Genomic DNA, 17,659 nt, shown 5'->3' with positions numbered 1-17,659 from the left:
TTAAAATCTTGATCTCTTCAATGGCTTTGCCTCATGCAGGACTTGTCTGTCGCTTAGTTCTCAGTCAGCTAGAGCTCTACCACATTGTTTGGGTTTGTATGAGTATCAATGAATCTTGGAAGCCCTTCTTGGGCTCAATGCACTAACTTCATAAGTTGTACGTGAGTCCCATTGTATTGGCAGAATTGCTACATTCCAGGATTTAGGAGGTAGTGCTCAGGTCTCATCATTTATATTAAATCCATCTCATGTAAAATACTGCTGAAATTGCAAAGCATGACAAATGTCACAAAAGGCAGAGCTGTCTTGCAGTAAAATGTGCCCTCCCATACTTTTTCCTCTGGAATGCCTCATGCTGCCATGCCAACCACCTCCCTTGGTGTAATCTTTCTATCTTCATGGATATCTTCCTGTTGTAGCTGTTAAGGACTCAATATATAGAGTTGGGTTTTTGTATCCATTTTTTTTATCACCTTCTGAATTTGGAATCAATGGAAGAACAGTCCCAAGAGTCAGACAGATGGGTAAGAAAATGCAGCTTTAGACTAGAAGCCCAGAAGTCTCCCTAATCCTTTGTCTCTGAATGAGGGAAACACCTACCCAGTCACTGTTAGAGCTGGACAGTGAAGGGCTGTTAGTGAAGGCCTAATCCAAGTATAGTGTATGAGTGAGCAGACCAGAGTACAAACATCCTGTGGTGCCCCAAAACGAGAACCCAACAAGGAACCGAGCTGAGCAAGCTCGGTAACGTCAACCAAATTCTAATTGAATAAGATGAGCAGGAGTGAGGCGTGGGGAGACGCTACTCGAACAGAAATCTCTCTGCATGGAAACATTAGGCCAGGAAAGTAGATATGCCTCCCCCCACCCCACCGCTACATGAATGTCTACATCTGCATACTGTTAAAGATGTGACAGGTTTTTATAAACATATTTTTTAGTACTTAGCATATAGACCTGTAGAATGTATTTTCCTTTATGCAAATTTCATTCGTTTATTCCAAAAATAGTTGATCAGTGCCTGTTATAGGCTAGGACACAGTTTTAGGTTGTCAGATAGATAAGGAAATAGACAAAAATCCTGCCTTCGTGATGCTTATATTTTAACCAAGAAGGTTGAAAACATAAGTAAGCAATTAATTAAAACATGATACTGCAGGTAAGTGCTATCAAGAAAAAGAAAGCAAATGAGGGGTGAGCACAGAAGTTGTAATATCACATAGAGTGATTAGGAAAGACTCCCTGTGCAGGTGACATTAGAATAAGGGCCTGATGGAAATAAGAAAGCGAGCCTGTGAATATCTGGAGGAAAGTGCTCCAAACTGAGTAAACAGCACATGCAAAGGCCCTGAGGACAAGTTGCCTAATAGGCTGGAAGAAAAGCAAGAGGCTAGATAGAGTGGCTGAAGCAGAATGAGTGAAGCAAGTTCATACATGACCTATGTCTTCAGGGTTAATTCATGTTCCTGGGATGTTATGCCTGCCTTTTCTGTTTGTTTGGAAGTTCAGACTCTGTCAACAGTTCTATGACAGTTCTTGGGTTCCCATCTCTAACGCTCCTCTGTACTGCACACAAGCCACACACAAGCCATACAAGTATGTACATTCCTTTCCACAGTTCTGAACTTGCCTTCCTTCCCTTAAAGTTTGAAAATTCCTGGCGGGCAGAGAGTTCCTCTGAATCCATTGGGTACCTAGCATACACCTTTCACAAAGCAAGTTCTCAGTATATGTTTGGTGAATGATACTCCTAGACTGTTGCCTCAAGGACTTCCATGAAAATCCTGCCTCCAGACCTCTCTTCAATATTGAACATGGGTTTTCCCAGCAGTGGTGGTTTCCTTTCGAACACAAGGTTGACCATTGGATTATTTTAGTCCATACTTAGCACAGAACTCTCCCACATTTTTGCGATTTAGTTGCTGGCATGTGTATGCATTAGTGTCACATTTCCTACACCCCACAATCCCCCACTGATTTCACACTGTTTACTGAGGGTGTATCATAATGTCTCAATGAACCAAATAGACCCCTGCCCTCTGGAATATAAAGGAATGTCCTTCATATTTTAAAGGGTAACACCTTTAAGGTAGGACACTGTGTTAGTTGTCATTATTCTCAGAGTGATTTCTTTGCCTAACATGCTCTATAAAAATATGCATATCTTAAGATAAGTCAGAAAGCAGAATTCTGTATTATAGAACAACAGCAACAAAAAATGTGTTCATCTGTTTTACTCTCTAAATGGCTCAAACAGACTAATCAGAATAGAGGAGTATTTATCTCAATGCCTTTCTCTAAAGCATACTCAAGGTCTATTTATTTACAAGGTGACACTTCCACCTGTGATATCTAAAACCCTATATTGTGAAAACATGGTGGTGAAATGCTAGATGGGTCTAATTCTTTCCTTGCTTGTAAATCTTTAAAACTATTGAGGGTGGGCATTTAAGATGTTCAACGGGTTTTAGGCTTCTGTGGAAAATGATTCAACGTGACTGTTTAATAAATTATATTGCTAGTAAACCATAAGCCAAAACCATCAAAATATCAGTATATCAAAACCTTCTATTATAATATAATGTTATCGGGAGAAGAAGATGGATTTGGGGAATTTTCCTCAAGTGCTTGAATTAATATTATCTTTTTGTGGTCTAGGGAATTTTGCTAACAACCCTGCTGAGTTTCCATTAAGGGTACAGTGAGATGGAGCGCTTGGCACACTGCTTTCTTTCGTAGATCAACAGTGAAGAAGACAGATTTGTAGTTTTTTATCAGCATTAGCAAGGCTAAGCACATTTGTTCACAGGTGTTAGGAATTACCACTTGAATGAAACGCTGGGCAGGGAAATAGTATTTGTCTAGTGAAAATATAACAAGTATATACACAGTCCACACCTTCAAATATGGCGTTATACATTCTCTATTTTAAGCCAAATAAAAATAAAAAAACTTTGGTCTCTTCTTCCCTTGACTTCCTTCCTTAAATTCAACTAACAATTAAATCCTTATATGATCTTTATTAACAGGATGATAGCATTTCGTATCAGCAACAACCTTGCTGTTTTTTCATTATCAATTTGGTGCTGAGACTGTGAGCTCTATCTTGATTTTTAAAACTAGAAAATGGAGCTTGTGACATTGGCATATAAAGTTCTTTGACAGACTTACAATTAGGACTCAAGGCACCTAATTCCAACATCTCTGCTTAGTCTCTGGAGGTTCGAATGGTGTCTGCTGGGTTTGTCCTGTTGATTCTTTGGGGACCAAATTTGCTGAAGAAAGGCAGCCTGAGGCAGGGTTAACAGTAGAAATAGTAGTTTTGCAAATCCACTGGCCTTGTAACATGGGAAAAATCCCCCACTAAACCTTACACACAACAGTGTGCTTATAATTTGTTGGAAAATTTATCATAAAATTGTGCATCAGATTCAATAGATCGTTTGACCTATTGACCTTCAAGAACAACGCATTTTTGTCAGACATTTTGTCAGACGTTTTGTCAGAAAGTCAAACATATTTCCACTGGTTTATAGGTTTTCCTAGAAGAAGGGAATAAATTCTAGTGTCTATGAATTTTTTAAAGAAAATACTCTACTTGGAAAATGGATAAAATGTGAATTTAAAATTCATCCCATTCCCTAACAGCGAAGAGGTTTGGCATAATAATACTCTCACCCCTGCCCATTGTACCTACAATGCTACAGATATTGTTGAACATATGGTATATGATGTCATCCACTGCTCTCAGTCCCCCTTCACTCTGAGATACACAGACCAGACCCCATCAGCATTTCTAGGGAGGATAATATAATTATATCAATTTACTGAATTTTGATGTGTGAAAAATGAATTAGGTAGCACTTTCCTGGCAATAGAAGTATATGCAAACAATGTTATTGAGTGAACATTATGAGCTAATTTAACCTAATTGTTACAGTAGATCAATATTATCAAGTTTTTCAATTTTCATCCACCCACCAGAAGAACACTCATCATTGAATAAATATGATTTTAATCAGGATCAAGTCTGGATTATAAGTTTATTTCTAGTCTCGATTTTATTTTCTTAAAAAATATTTACCCTGCTTAAGTTATAGATATCACCTGTTGTTTGGAGTGAAGATTTTACAAAGGCAGCTCAGGCCTGTGCAGCTTAAGGTTTCTAATAACTAAAAAGGGAGAGGGGCTGGAGTCTCAATTGTTTTCTTCCAGGATGGTTCCTGCGTCAGTTTACCTCCCTCAGTGGCATGCCCTTTGTGATTTTGTGAGCCATCAACATTTGTACGTCTCCCCATGTCCCTAGCTCCTGCTAGAAGAGCCGTAGGTAGCACAGAGTAGGCTGCCCCTGAATGATAGGCATCATAACGCATCATAACGACCACCAACCTTCTTAGAACCCCACCCTACTTTTCAAGGTGGTAAAATGGGGCTCCCGACGGCTAAGTTACTGCTTTGTAGAAGTTGGCTGTTGGGCTGTTCTTCACTTCCTGGAGATGCTGGGGTTTCCCTGACTTTCTTCCCCCCCCGTGAGGTCATGTGTGCCATGTCCCCTGCCACTCTGTTCCCATATCAAATCCCTGCATTTTATTTTTTTAAACCCTGCTGGGACGGGGTGGGCAATCCTCTGAAAGTGAAGACCCTCTTTGTCCTGCTCTTAAAACTTGGACCAGAGCCAGCTCCAAGCAAGCCTCCAGCGTGCCTTTCTTAACCCTTCGTTAACCTTCCAACAGAAGACCCAGCAAGGCCCATCTTACCCACACCAGAGGAAGAAAAAAGAGGAAGATGAGCAAAGGAAGGAAACTTGCCCCCACACTTGCTGAAGGCTTTGCCGTGTATGACCTTGACACATATCAGAGCTGTTTTCTCCAAGAATTCTGGGGCGGGGTTAGAAGCACGGCAGAAAAAAAAGGAAGGATCTGCTTAAAATAAATTGATGAAGTGGTGGAATTGTAATCTTCTCTTAATATTTGTATACAGAACTTCTGACTTTAATGCTTTTCAGAAAACTGTGGTTAAGATATAGACGAAGCAGTAATGATCCAGTCACTCAATAAAAGTGTGTCCTGTGCAAGGACTCGTACTATGTACGCACTATTGGCAGACACAGGAAGAGGCACACCGGGCATCTACCCTTTGGCAGCTGTGGGTTCCCAATGACATGACGTCCCTTACTAGGGAGCTCCAATGACATGACATTGATGACATGAACATCAGTCCTGACAATTTGAGCTTCTGAACGATGAGCACTGTGAGGAGATCATATAGCTATGCAAACCAGGAGTCAAAGAAATTGCTTTCTGCTTCAGAAGAATTATTTCCAATGCTATGATTTACAAGGTGATCTCCTGGCCTCCTAACGATAAGATGTGCTCTTGGTGATGTTTTTATCTGGCCGTAGGCATGAGGACCTATTGTCCTTGAGGACTGACAGCAGGCTTTCCAAACGGCCTGACCAGTAGCAGGGGTGCAGCGTGAGATTACGAAAGGGAATAATCTTAATTAGTAATTTATTGACAATAGTGAATAATGATTGCCTGTTCCATATGTTATAACTATTTCAATAGTCCCTCTTGGGAATAGGCAAAGAAGTATATTCTCAGATTGATAACATGATACTATATTTCAGATCATATATAGCACCCTCAAAAGCAGCGTGAGCTAAATAATAAATAACAGTAGTAATACGTAATTTAATGCTTTAGTTACAATTCATAATTTACAAAGTTCGTGTGAATATATTAATTCTTTACAACTCCATAAAGTAAATAAAACAACTCTCATTTTTAGAGATGAAAGAGCTGGGTTCCAAGAAATTCAGAGGTTTGTCTAGAGCAGTGGTTCTCAACCAGGGTGACTTTGCTCCGGAGGGAGCATTTGGCGATGTCTACAGACATTTCAAGTTGTTCCAACTGGAGGGTTTGAGGGGTAGAGGAGGCTGCTACTGGCATTTAATGGATGGAGACCAGGGATGCTGCTAAACATTCTAGAATACAGCTCTTTCACATCACAGAATTATCCAGCCCCAAATGTCAGTAGTACTAAGGTTCAGAAAACCTAGTCTGGGAACACACAGTTGGTAAGATCTGAATCCGGGTTTATTATTCTTAACCCAGTCTGTTTTCTATTATCCACAAAGTGGGAAGTTTTCATCTCGAATTGAATAAATAAGGAAGCGTAGTCTATCACATTTTATATTATGTTCATTTTTGCATTTCTTATTCCTGAGCTCCTGGGAAAGTATACCTTTCATACATGAGGAAATGTTACTATAGTATAAAATCTTTGCCAGTGACAGTGGAAAAGCTTTCAACGTGATTCCTGCCCCTCCAGTTCCCCAGACTACCTTTCCAACTACATTGAATTCTGTATCTGCCATTACAGGTTTTTTGAGTACACAGGGTGATAAAACTTGACTGTATTTCCCCAGTTCTAACACTGAGATGGACAACATCTAGAACCATGCAGGAGAGACGGGAGGCAAGAAGAAATGATTGATTAACACGTGTGTGAGCTCTCAATTATCAATGGTAATGGCCCGTGGATGTCATGTGGATTTGCCAAAGCCACTGATAGCCCAAAAGGCACTTTTATTGAGATTTGGAATACAAAACATTTTTTAAAGGAGAGTCATCTATCTAATAATTACTCTAAATTTGAGGTACGCTACTATGGCAGTTATTTTTAATTCCCTAAACACACATCGCTATGAGGCAGGAGAGGCATCCAAGAATTAACTAGTCAGCAGGGGTTGCCAACAAAGATTAAGAACTGGAAAAGTAAGGAATGGCTAAAAAAGCTGTGGTGCAGACATGGCATAGCTGGGGACAGTAGATTTAAGGCAGTGCATCCCGGAGCCAGACAGCCTGGGTTCCCACCTGGCTCTGCATACATGTACCTACTAATTTTATGATTGTTAGCAAGTTACTTAATTTCTCTGCGCCTCAGTTTAGTCACCTATAAAATGGGTGTGTACATAGTAGCTACCTCCCATGGTATTCCTGAGAGTAAATGCATTTTAAAATGTGCCTGGCACATAATAAGTGTGATAGTGCTATATATTTTCTGTATTATGCAAAGCTTGTCACCTGGGAAGAGGAGGGCAAATTGAGTTGGTGCAGAGAGCCCCTGAGAGGGAGGGATCTTACTGGCTCCTTCCTTTCTCAGAGTAACATGGTTAGAACCTCTCTGCTGTGTTAGCATGGTCTTGTCTGTCTGTCAGCAGGATTATACTCCAGGGTTCTCAAAGAGAAATATTTCCCCAGTGAAGAGGAGTCCGGCTGGGAGGCACAGCCTAGAATGTGACCTACGAGTCCATGGGGATGGGCACCTCTGGTCCAGGCATAGTTGAGGTCAGAAGTCCACTTGGACCAGCTTCTTTGGGCCAGAAGTCACACATGTGAGTGTGGATAAAAGCGGATAATGCTGGAGTCCCCATGCAGGCTGGGACTGTGGTCACTGAGGGATCGTACCAGCAAGAACATCACTGCAGCTGTGGATGACACCATCAAGTTGCACAGGACCAGCTGTCATAGTGACACTAGGACAGCCCCAGAAATCCCAACAGGAAAAAATTGGTCTTGCCAGTTCTCTCTCCTCCTGCTTTTTGGAAGCAAAATGGATCCCATGGACTGAGTATCCAGAATATGAAGACCATCTGGAAAAGTGGTACAGACTGGTTGTATCAAAATAGATATAGATTAGGTGTAGATATACGAATCAGAAGTAGAGGAATAGATAGGTGGAAAGATAAAAGGATCAAGATATTTTAACCCCGAGAAATGGTTGGACCCTACCGCGCATTTGAAACTCTAGCAGTTGCAGAATAAATGCAACTATTTCACATGGGTTACAAAATCTCACATGCGTGTGTGTGTACGTGTGTGTGTGTGTGTGTGTGTGTGTGTGTTGTGTAACTACACACATGCAACTCAAAGTATGTTTTCAGGACTAACAAAATCAGTATCACTTATCATCTGGCTACTTGAAAAGTTATGTGTCCAGTGGCAGGCTGGTAATGTTTAACATCTAGCTTTTTTGGGGGGTAAGCATGAGATAGGAGGAGAGTCCTGAGTTTTAGAATTTGCTGACTTCAATGGTATAAATGCTCCCACCTGGCTGATTTTAAGCTTTCCATGTGACATCACCGAAGATGGAGTTGGGAAGAATGTACACAATTGTCTCGCCTGAGCCAGAGCAAGCTGGCTCCAACACACCATTGCATGGGACCCTGTCCCTCCCCAGAATTGCTGAGTCAGAACTTCTGGGGTGGGAGCGAAGCTGAGGAGTACGAGTTTTAACAAGCCCCTGAGATTATTGTGATGCTCCTGAAAGTTTGCAAAGCACTGGTAAATCATCATGGAAATCAGCAGGTTCCTAAGTTTCCTGCAGAGGTGAAAGTACAGTCCATGAGAACACCCAAATAGGCAACTTTGTTGAAGCCACAAATTATCCCATGCAGAGGGAATATGGGTAGTATACTGTGATCTGAAAATTCATCAGTAGGTTCTACAGGTTTCAAGGCAGAAAGACAGAACCCAAACAATACACATGAAGAGAAAGCAGCCACAGAAGCAGCTAAAATATGGAAGCAATGAGAATGGAATTCACCAGTAGTGCAATCCTAGAATACCTGAGAATTGCTTAAAAGTTTCTTGTGAGATAGCTAAGAAATAAATACAGAAATTAATATTTATCAAATTCTAATAGAACTATACAACCGTAATGCAATCTGTAAATGGCTAAAACAGCATATGATACAATTTGTCAGTAACTAAAAACAGATTAAAGAATTCAATAAATATTTAAGAAAATTTTTATATCTTACATTTATATTTAATATTAATATAAATATTTATATTTAATATTTAATAAAAAATTAAATATTAAATAATTCAGTAAATATTTAGATCTTCAAAATATGCTAGGGAGACTCGAACTCAAGACAAACAGTGGCCATATTGTTTTGTTTATTGTGAATATACATATATGTTATAGTGTACTCATGTTTAATTTTAACATTTGGAAATTAAAAAGAAAACACATTATTATTTTTTTATTATGGTGAAAAGCACATAACAAAATTTACCATTTTAAGTGTGCAGTAGTGTTAACAATATGCACATCATTGTGCAATAGATCTCTAGAACCTTCATCTTGCAAAACTGAAACTATTCCCACAGAATGACTTCTCCCAACCCCCCTACCCCCACCCCCGCCAGTTCCTAACGAGCACCATTCTACTTTCTGTTTCTATGAATTTAACTACTCTAGGTACCTCATATAAGTATAGTCATTCAGTATTTGTCTTTTTGTGACTGGCTTATTTTGCTTAGCATAATGTCCTATGGCTTATCCACATTGTAGCATATGGCAGGATTTCCTTCCTTTTGAAGGCTGCATAATATTTCTTTGTATGTATGTACCGTGTTTTCTTTATCCATTCATCCACTAATGGATCTTTAGGTTGCTTCCACCTTCTGGCTATTGTGAATGATCCCACAATCAAAATGGGTGTGCAAGTATCTCTTCGACATCCTGTCATCATTTTTTTTTATTTATACACAATAGTGAGATAGGAAAACACATTATTAATTAAATTGCTGATTATTAAATAACATGATAATAAATGTATAATTTTTGAAAGTGTAGCTAGAAATTTTTGAAAGTCTAGCTAGAAATTTGTTGAAAATTGATGGAATCATTACGCCAGGGCAGAAAATAATGTTTGTCATTGGAACAATGAAGAACTCTAAGGTGGTCTCTGGAGGTTTAGAGTCTGATTGATGAGACCATACCAATATGGAAATATATGAATTACAATAGTTTATATTAAAGGTAGAGCTGGTTCAAGTGCAAATTGGTCAAACCCCTTTGGAAAACTGGCTGGCAGTGTCTGCTGGAACTAAAATGTGCCTACCAGTGCCCCAGCAATTTTAAGTATATCATAGGATATCCCAGGTAGATATCCAACATAAATGAGTGCATATATCCAGCAAAAGACACATGTAAAAATTTTAAAGCAGCTTTACTCATAGCAGCCAAAATTTGGAAAAAACCTAAATTTTTTTTTTGGCGGGTGTGTGTGTGTGAATGGATGAATAAATTGTTGTACATTCCTATGGAATGCTATGCAGCAGTTCAGAAGAATAGCATGCTCCTGCACACACCACGTGGAGGAATCTCATAGATGTGATGATGAGTAAAAGGAGCCAGATATACATGAATGTATACTGGATGGTTCCCGTTTCAAGACTAGGCAAAACTAATCTCTGACAATAGACCTTAAAGAGCATGGGGATGGACTGTGATTGTGAAAAGGGTAGCCTTCTGGGTTGCTGGAAATATTCCATATTTTTATCTAGGGCAGGGGTCGGCAAACTGCAGCTCGCGAGCCACATGCGGCTCGTTGGGTACATACATGTGTGAATTTTTCTTATTTTAATGAAGGTATAATTAATGCTATTACTTGTCATAATAATAACTTTAAATTTTCCTTATTTGTAAAAATATATTTATGGCTCTCCAGTAATTTTTAAATTGTTGTGAGGGACAGGATTGGCTCTTCCGTCTCAAAAATTTGCTGACCCCTGGTCTAGGGAATGGTTACACTGATGTACATATATATGTATATATTGTATGTATGTGTGCATACCAGGCGTGCCACAAAATGTATATATATGACTTGTATTCATCTTTTGTTATCAGTATATATTGAGTATTACAATTTTAATACAGTTTTTTCCTTTCTTAAAATGTGTATACATATTTTTGGCACTCTCTGAGATATATATATATCTAGATATATATATATATCTAGATATATATATATATGGAGAGAGAGAGAGAGAGAGAGAGTTGTAAATTTTTACTTTTTACTGTATGTATGTAGTACTATGATTTTTTTTTTTTTTTTTTTAGTTTTTCTTTTAAGTTAATGAGTTAGTTCAGAGGAGGGAGTAATGGGGAAGATCAAGAAGTCAGAGCAGACTTCAAAAGGGAGGTAAGAGTTGAGCTGGATTTGATGGAAAGGCAAGAATTCTTCATAGGAACGTGCAAGGGTGGTCAGTTCAAGCACGAGGAAAGATGAGAATCAGTGCATAGTGGCACAGATAACCAGAAAGCTTGGCAAACTTTGTGCTTGTCTCTCCAACATCCATCTTCCTTTCCCCCCAGTATGTGAACTTGTGGGTTTGGTAGGATTGACTTCGCCTCACTCCCAAGAGTGAGCTTTAACTGGTTTGAGCCTCATCAATGTATTGGGTTGTCAGAAAATTCATGCAGCATGTTTGTAACAGATGGCACTAGTTCATTTTTGGAAGTACTAGAGTCATTCGCATCTATGTTATTGCTATGTCACTTGATAGCTGACAGTTCTAGCTTCATTCTAAACAAAAATTGAGTGATTTGGTTGAGTTTTGGAGATTTTACAAGTTGAAGATGGAAGACCAAACTGTGAATTTTTGCCATATTTTACTGCTTTACTTCCATAAAGGGAAGAATGCACATCAAACTTGTGAAAAGTTGCACAAAGTTTACGGTGACAATGCGCTACAAGAATATCAGTGCCAGTGATGGTTCATGAAATTCCGTGCTGGTGATTTTGATTTCAACGATGCTCCTAGGTCAGGGAGGCCCACCGAGGTTGATGATGACAAAATAAAGGCATTGATCGAGTCAAACCCACATTACACAACACGAGAGATTGCAGAAACATTGAACATCCATCATTCAAGCATTCACGGCCACCTGAAGAAGCTGGGATACGTAAGCAAGCTCAAACTCAACGAAGTTCATTTGACGGCATGTATAAACATCTGCAATATGCTCATTAAACGTGAGGAAAACAATCCTTTTTTGAAGTGACTGATAACTGGTGATGAGAAGTGGATTGTTTACAACAATGTGGTGCACAAACGGTCTTGGTCCCGACATGATGATTCGCCTCAAACGACATCAAAAGCAGACGTTCATCAGAGGAAGGTTATGCTCTCAGTGTTATGGGATTTTAAAGTTGTCGTGTTTTTTGAGCTCCTACCAAGGAACCAAACAATTGATTCGAATGTGTACTGTCGGCAATTGGACAGTTTGAACAAATTCATCATCTAGAAACGTCCAGAGCTTGTTAATTGTAAAAGAGTTGTGTTCCACTGTGACAACGCGAGACCACACACAAGTTTGATCACCCTTCTAAAATGACTGGAGCTTGGATGGGATGTGTTGCCACACCCACCATACTCCCCTGACCTTGTGCCGTCAGACTTCCACTTGTTCCGCTCTCTTCAAAACTCCTTGCGTGGAATAACATTCAACTCAGATGAGGCTGCAAATCAGCACCTTGTTCCGTTTTTTGCAAATAAAGACAGGTCCTTCTATGAACGAGGAATTATGAAGCTCGCTGAAAGATGGCAAAAGGTTATCGAACAAAATGGGCAATATGTCATTGATGGATCTTTGTTCTTTGTATAAATAAATGACCTTTGAAAAACATAGACAAAATAAGTCATGACTTTCCTGACCACCCAGTAGAATGAGGTGCTCAACTTTCTTTCCTCTTCTCCATTATGACCCCAGAATATGCTTCCTGAATACTCTTGCTATCAAAGTGCTGAGGCCCATCTCCTAAAGGAGTGTCTTTAAATATTTTTGATGGTAACCTTGTACGCATATGCTATACTCTGTATATATACCTGAAAACAGGCTTTTGTGAAACAACACTTAACTCTTAATTCATGCAACGCATGTTGGTATTTTCTGTATTTGTTTCACTTCAAACAAACAAAACGTTGATCACAACTCAGTAAGTCAATTCTATGACCATATAGAGTTGAGACCTGAAATTTGAAAAAGAATATATATCATAGTTGCTATGTTACCATCATTGGATGAGCACTGTGCCAAGTGCTTTTGCTAATATTGTTATATTTAATGTCATAATAATTATGTAACAGATTATTATACCCATTTTATGGATGAGGAAACTGACGCTTGGGATAGAGCCAATTGTCCAAGATCATATAGCTACTACATGGCAGAGTTGAGGCTTAGGTACACCAAGCACAGGTAGACCATGCTTCTTACAGCTCAGTGACATGTGCCATGGCTTTAGGTTACAGCCACCTACTGCAGAAAAGATCTGCATAGGTTAAACTTTTAACGTTGCATTGTACACAGGCAGATGAGACCACCGGGGTACAGACAAAATGCTGTATCCACACATCTTCATTTCTTCTCTGGAATTCTATTCCCGCCTGATTCTCCCAACCATTAAGTCCCTCAAAAATGACAAAACCCATAAAATAGAACACTCCAACTGTAACAGAGAAAAAAGCGTTGTGATTATTACGACACCTTCTAAAAGGCTGGCACTACACCTTTTAAGTCTCCTTTAAATGAACAGAACTCTGTGGACACTAAGACTGAGTTTTATTGTTTTTACATTTCATTTACAAAAACACCCCAAATCATGTAAAAGTCAAAATTCTGCTCTGTTATGTGCCTAGATCCAATAGGAAGTTTTGTTATTTTTAACATCAATCTGTTGTCATATAACTTTATTTCTAAAGTTGCTTGATTTTCTGGATCACTTTTTGGAGAAATAATTTAGTTCCATAAACAGGCCCTTCTGTGCCAAGCAGTGTGTCAAGTCATTACGACAGAGACTTGCTCCTCACCTATATAAAGGGAACAAAAAACATAACACACGGATGGCTCAACAGTGGGCTCCATGCACACAATACTTGTAGAGGGTGCAGAGGAAAGACAGTGGATTGAATCATAATTCTGGGAAAGAAGGTTTTTGACTTTACTTTTAGATGTTTTGGGGTATGTAAAAAAGAGCGGGAAAGAAAATAAAACTGACGATTTTTCAATTTTAGTGTCCACGGACTTTGCTTAATTAAAGGAGACTTAAAAGTTTTAGTGCCAGCCTCCTAGGTTTCCTTCTAATCATAAAACTGTTTTTTTTCCGTTATAGTTTGAGTGTTCTCTTTTAAGGGTTTTTTTCATTTTTGAGGGATTTGCAAATTTGGAAACTAGAGCAGCAATCGAGTTGCAGAGAAGAAATGGAGATGTGTACAGAGCACTTTGTACCCCGGGGGTGGGGGGGGGGCGCACCCTCCCTTGTGTGTGCTGCAAGGTTAAAAGTTCAGCCTATGCAGATCTCTGCAGATGGCTGTGACCTGCAGCAGCCATGGCTCCTGCCACTGAGCTGTAAGCAGAAGCGTGGTCTACCTATGTGTCAGTCTCAGCTCTGCCAGGTAGTAGGTGTGTGGCTGCAGAAAATTTGTTGTACCCCAAGCCTCAATTTCATCACCCATAAAATTATATAATAGTGAAGCAATACAATGACAGTATCTTTTATTATATTCATTATAATGACAAGGCTTGGTCAATTAAGACAATTACCCTTGTTCTATCTTTAGAGTCTAGGATTTAGGTGATAAGGGACCAGTGGCCCGTTGGAAGTCACACTGAATATTCAGCAGCAATATTTGCCAACAGTGAAACCAAGCTAAAATGGCACTTCAAGAGGAACTGATTTGAAAAGATATAAAAGCTGCCTTCTTCAGTGTAAAGTATGCATCTTGAGGATAAAGACAAGTTCGTCATTTATTTATTCAACAAATAGTATAGAACATCTAATATGTTGTCGGGCACTGCATTATGTGTGGGTACATAGGGTGAATAAGATTCATGCTGTCCCTGCATTATGGAGTCTACCCACTGATCGGGGAGACAGGCAATATAAAGTAAAAGGACAACAATTGGGAAAGGTGCCACGAAGTATGTCAAGCTGATGATGAGGCAAAGAATAATAAGATGGGTGCCTACTTGAGGCAGAATGGTTAGGAAAGTCTCTAGGAGCAGGCAATGTTTAAGCTGAGACCAGAAGGATGACAAAGAGACAGCTGTGTGACCAGCCAGGGAGAGAATCATGGGACCCGCCAATGCACAGGTCCTGGGGGATGTGGGACTCTTGGTGTTTAGAAGCTCTGGACTTCTCTTGCATCCACAGACTGGTTCCCGCCCCTGCTGTCTTTCCAGCAGCTTTTGTGACTCAACGTTGTGTATATGTAAGGCTTCAGTTTGGGGTGCTGGATGGTTGTGCCCTTTGATATATCACCCTACAAACATGCTGAGAGAGCCCTCCCTTTCCAGACGTCTTCCCGGGGTGTATCTTGCTCACTGTGACTTCGCCATTCCATCAAGACTGCTCTTGACATTTATAATATATCATTCTGATTTCTTTGCCTACATATTCGCCTCAGGTCTTGAGAGAATAGCTGCCGACACAAGGTAGATACTCAAAAATTAGTAGTTGAATTTTTGGATAAATTTCATTAGATCATCAAGGATCTGATTTTTCCTTTGTTTCTTTTTTTGATTGTGGTTTTGTCTGCTGATGTATTTTCACACGGTCAGGGTTGGGGGAGAGCAAACTGGACGAAACTTGAAGGAGAATGGCATGGCATCCTGGACTGGCACTCAGTTACCGGAAGGCTACTTTGGGCTCTGTAACTCATTAGTGATGTGACCTTGGACAAGACATCCCACTTGAGCCTTGACATCTTCAACAAAAATGAAGGGTTTGGTCCAAGCACCCTTCAATGTCTGTTCTTTTCTATGACTCACTGGGTTTTAATATTTGCCACTCCTATGAAAGAAATGTTATCTTTAGACATCAACTTGGTTTATGCAATAATGATGCCTTACATTTGATAGGAATTTGTCATTTTCAGAGCCCTTTCATCTCACTCTCATTTGAGTTTAACCAGTCACATAAAGTATTGAAGACACGTTAATTATTTTCCATCTCACAAAATGTGAAATTGCCCAAGGTCATAAGGCGGTAGAAAAGGGAATGACACTTGTATATGTTGTCCCGACTATATGTGGCTCAATTAATTAGAATCTCTACCATGTGGGAGTGGAACAAATTTTTTAACCCCTAGAAAAGTGGTCAGTACTTTTTTGTTTTTGTTTTTTTTTTAACTATTAAGGACTGTTTTGAAATACTGTAATCTAAGGCATCTTTTTTTCTTTTCTTTTCTAGTTAATTCTTTTGTAAGGATCAGAAAAGCACTCAGATTAGCTCGGTTAAGGAAGGGGAACACTACGGGAATCAGTTCTCTTATGGACAGGAGGCAAAGTGGTCCTAATAATAATTGAAAAAGTATCTTTAGGTATTTCTTCCTAGGACTAAATTGTCTGTTTTTCTGGAAACTTCCAAGACCTTTGCCTTTTATCTAAAGAGCAGTGTCCTTTGCTTACTCATGGTTCTTGTTTCCTCATAACCACGGCTCTCACATGGCTTGGCTTCCTGGCACAAGCTCTGGCTGGCTGACTCCAATATGTCAAATCCATCTCTCACCATAGACTACTGTCCGTCTCTTCCTCTTTTAGTTCATATGGTCCAGTCAGCTGGAGCTGGCGGGGTTGGGGCAGGAAGGACTCATGTGGCACCCACATCAAGTTTTACCTTTATATCAGGATTTATGGGCAGGTTCCTAGGGAAGGGAGTCTATAGATGGAGCAGGCAACCCAAAACATATCTGCTACATTTCCCTTTTTAGTTTCACAGGATTCTATTGAGTCTTCTTTTCTAACTTGCCTCTAATCTTCCTAAATATACCTATTCTTCTGACTGTTCAGGAAAAAAACCAAAAACATTCCAAATTTGCTCCTTAATTTAAAATAGGAAGGTAGTTTCATGTTTTTCTGACTGTAGTATGTAGTTTAAAAAACAAAACAAAACAAAAGACTAGCCATCAATTGGGTGCATTTAAGTCCCAGACGTTATCCTATCATTGATGTCTGGGCAGATCATTTATTGACCCCTGAAATTCAGGGGGAGGGAGAATTTTAAAATTTAGAAACTAGAAAGAATCTTATAGGATTATCTGATCTAGCCTCTGTATTTTACAGTAAAAGACACTGACATCAAGCCCTAGGTCACAAAGCTGAGTAGAGGTAGAGCCAACTGAGTATTTTTCCTAAACGAGAATTTGTGATCTTTTTATTACATCATCTCAGTAGAGCCTGTAGAGGCTTGTTCTGGGAATCAGAGATAATGCTTGTGATAACGCAGCATAAAATAGTGTCTAAATGTAAAATATTATTTTAAGATGAAAATACGGAATGAAGATAGAAGACAGGAATCTTCTATCAATGTATGAACAGACCAGAAACAAACTATAAATGCCCTAGTTCTTGTTCTCTGAAAACATACATATAAACAAAAGATCTTGAAAATTGATCTGAACTCTATCACTGCCACAAAACTGCATCAGAAAATGGAGATTAGGACGTTCCTGCTGCCAGACGGTATAGGAATGTGGTTGATGTTGACTCTGATCACATATGGCCTGTCTTCAAAGGTGGGCGCTATCACTTAATAAAGTTGTGTAATTTAGGCAAGTTAAACTGCCCTGGGTCAAGCTACTCAATGTGATATCAACAAAAGGTTGTTGCCACCAATCTGATGCTAACAGGAGTTAGCATTAGTGTTAGGAGTTAGCACCAATCTGGGGTGCTGAAAAAGGAGACACTTTTAAAATGAACCGTTTGCAAACTGGGGAAATACAGCCTCCGGAGAAATCTGAAAGTGCACTCCATGGAGAGAAAGGGAAGGCCCCTTTTTATAGAGAAGCCCCTGTTC

Source organism: Hipposideros armiger, unplaced genomic scaffold (genome assembly GCF_001890085.2).
Source record: "Hipposideros armiger isolate ML-2016 unplaced genomic scaffold, ASM189008v1 scaffold_52, whole genome shotgun sequence".
Classification (NCBI taxonomy): Eukaryota; Metazoa; Chordata; class Mammalia; order Chiroptera; family Hipposideridae; genus Hipposideros; species Hipposideros armiger.
The sequence above is the reverse complement of the archived record's forward strand: the minus strand, read 5'-3'. Positions refer to the sequence as shown.